Source organism: Pinus tabuliformis, chromosome 8 (genome assembly GCF_031772625.1).
Source record: "Pinus tabuliformis cultivar Carrire ecotype Pingquan chromosome 8, CPIR1, whole genome shotgun sequence".
Classification (NCBI taxonomy): Eukaryota; Viridiplantae; Streptophyta; class Pinopsida; order Pinales; family Pinaceae; genus Pinus; species Pinus tabuliformis.
Window position 1 is genome coordinate 630,210,179 of NC_142294.1, and position 3,380 is coordinate 630,213,558.

A 3,380-nucleotide genomic window follows, 5' to 3' on the forward strand; every position below is an offset into this window, starting at 1 on the left:
AGAAACCTGTATAAACAAAACAAATACATTTCCAACTGGCTTATCACATATTTCCTTAAAATTTGTGATAGATAACCTACCATAAACAATCCAAAACTCAAACTGGACTGGACGACCTCTTATATCTAATCAAGACTGGGGACTTGAGGTTGTTGTGCAAATTACTGCATACACATTCCATGACAACCTGTACTACAAACTTTCAAATATAATCTGAGCTCCCATATCCCTCTTAAGGAATTATAAGTTTTTCTCCAGCATAGATGGTGTCATCAGTGTACTTATTTGCAGCTTTTATTTGATCAACTGAAACCTGCACTTAACCAAGGAAACAGAACCAGTTACACAAGTCTTATACAATGGATAGAAGGGAACAACATGGCAGCTTAGTTTCACATGCATTCAAAAAGCTGGAACACATATCCCCATATTAAACCACGTCCTAATCAGAGAGTTGCTATGATTGACAATCTAGGCCATGACATTGCCACATCACATATACACTACATCCACTTTAATTATAATTTCTTTCTGACGGGCCTTCCGCCGATTCTCGGAATAGATTTGCCAGACCCTCTTCTAGACAGATCTGATATTTCATTCAACTCGTTCATTCAACATTCCCTTCGACTTCAGGAAGCTCATGGAATTCTGATAAATACATGCCAAGAAATGGAACCAGCACAAATAAAAGCTCTCAAGGAAGGAAGGTTCTGAGCGCTGTTGAAATGACCCCTTCTATTTATCCGGTTGGGCTGCTAATAACTTTGTCTCTGTCAGAATCTGAAGAGAAGTTTGAGAAGGAGGGCTGCCTCAAATGGTTGGACTGCCAGCCCGCCTCGTCAGTTCTGTTCGTTTCTTTTGGGAGCCGCGGCACCCTGTCGGAGAATCAGATTCAGGAACCAGCTTTGGGGCTAGAAGCAAGCGTGCAGCGGTTCCTTTGGGTGTTGCGTAAGGACCCTCCTCCTCCAACTGAATCCACAATGACTACCGAAGCAGATATGAGGGAGGTTCTACCTGAGGGTTTCGAGACTCGAATCCAGGACCGTGGATTTGTGGTGGATTCATGGGCACCTCATATTGTTGTCCTCTCTCATCCATCCACAGACGGTTTCCTTTTTCATTGCGGTTGGAATTCAACGATCGAAAGCATCTTACGTGGAGTGTCGATGATCGCTTGGCCTCTCTTTTCTGAACAGAGAATGAATGCCTTCCTTCTAGTGAAGGAGATGAAGGTGGGCATTGAAGCGTAGAAGGGCGCAGATGCATTGGTGAAGAGAGAGGAAGTGGAAAGAGCGGCGAGAGAATTAATGGAAGGAGAGGGGGAATGGAAATGAAGAAGGGGATGGAAAAATTGAGGGGAAGGCCCATCATTGAGTGACAACTGTCTTAAGGATGGAAAACAGCACGAAAACAGTTTCTAAAAAGCGCAATATTCTCAACTGCCTACGACATTCCAATAATCTGAACCACCTACAACATTTTTCACCGACGATCTAATGGCTGGAGTTTATTCCATCGTCTAAAAATTGATCTAAGGGCCCATAACGAGACACCGCGGCATGGAGGGGAGTTCCTTTCAGAGGGAACGCCTTACGGCGTAATTAGTTTTTGTTCCTAGAAACCAGCAAGAGTTTGTTATTATTTAAACTATCACTTTCAGAGTGATAAAGGTTGAGTTTTTCCTGGAAAAGGATGGCGTGTGTGTAAAGATATTGTGATATTAATCTAAGTTTGCCAAGATCAGGAGTTCCAAATATTTCAAAACAAAGATTCTTGTTACTGTGTCTTCTAGTGTGTATCTCAGTTTATGTCTCTCTCTTTGTATATCAATATTGTTTTTCCTCAGTATTTGAATAAAGTCGTATGATTAGAATTAATTTAATGATGCTTTAATTCATACATTCAAATACATCTTATTGCTAATGTTATTACAGAAATCGCTTTGAACATTGCTTTGTTTTAATTGAATTTGTTGTACTTGCTTCCCACCATACTACAACATTCCTTATGTCTGAGGAAATATTGCTTATTGGCCTTTGTAATTCTGTTTGTTCATCAACCAAGATCTTGGAAACCCTTTGATTTATATGCAACGTTTGACTCCATGCCCAATGGATTTTTCCTCTTGCTTACAACTCTGTTAAACCCTTACCCTGTCAAAGATGAACTCTGTTAAACCCTTACCCTATCAAAGATCTGGCCACTGTTTGAAGACATGAATAGATGCCGAAGTGACATTGGGTAGCTGATTCATAAAGGTAGCCCGTTGTGGTTAGGAAGACTAGTTCCTAGTCCAATATTGGTGCAATGTTACCTCTGGGTTTTCCTAAGCCCAGGAGGTGAATACTTCAAGTTGACTTTCTCCGGAAGAAATGGAAATGTTTCAGATCTGATTGCTGAAGGTGAACAATATTCAGACACAAAGAAGTTGTGCATCATTCACCTGGCAACTCCATTGTCAGCAGAATCCAGAATTCAAAGTTCAGCAGAATCTAGAATTCAAAGTTATCAATGGCGACTTCAATGTCCGAAGAATTCAAAGCTTGAAAGTTCTCACTGGCGACTCCATTTATTTTAGAATGATGAGCTTAGTTGCTAATCCAGTTGCTTCACCCGTCAAGACAACAGGGTTTGTGGTAGACCTTGTTTCTTTTCAAGGTTTTAAAGAATGGACTGGTATGTTTTCTGGTGATGAATGGGATGAAGATATTTCTTCATCTTTATTGTCTTATTTAGATTCATGCAGCATCTTTAATATAGAGGAAAAAAATAATTGTTTAAATACGTTGGCTAAAGAAATTAGGATAGAACAAGAAGCGCAAAGAATGTCTCAATTTCTGCCTCATCAGACCCATTCTTCTGAAAATTCTTATCAACAACACGAAGAGGTATTTGAAGACAATGAGGCTGAAAATGCATGTGACACAGAATCACACCTTGATCCACCTATTTTTTATGAATGCATTAATGATGATCCTTTTCAAACACCTGTGGATTTTGTTGTTCAAGAAAATATTAGTTCATGTTCACAAGATGGAGTGCAAATTCAACCATTGTTTCAAGAAGCTGATATACATGAAAGTGAGCAAGTTTCTTGGTTAAAATATACTAAGAATTGGAACAACATTTAGCCTATATACGATGAGTATGATGATTTTGGTGAGGATTGTCTACAAAAGCAACTGATATTATTTTCTTTCATGGAAAAATTTAATCAACAAACTTATGGAAATTGTGAACCTATACATGATAGCTATTTAATAGAGTTGCAGGAAGACAATAAAGAAAACAGTGATGGATTTATGCTTGCTAAAGAAAATATTACAGAAAGACAATCTACTGACATGGAGCAAGCGAAAGAGGTTATTCTAAATTAT

At 39.0% G+C, this 3,380-nt stretch overlaps 1 pseudogene; it reads left to right on the forward strand.

Annotated features, from left to right (window-relative positions):
* The first annotated feature begins 662 nt into the window (after nt 1-662).
* On the forward strand, nt 663-1,253 carry LOC149237076 (UDP-glycosyltransferase 72B1 pseudogene; annotated as a pseudogene).
* The last annotated feature ends 2,127 nt before the right edge of the window (nt 1,254-3,380 follow it).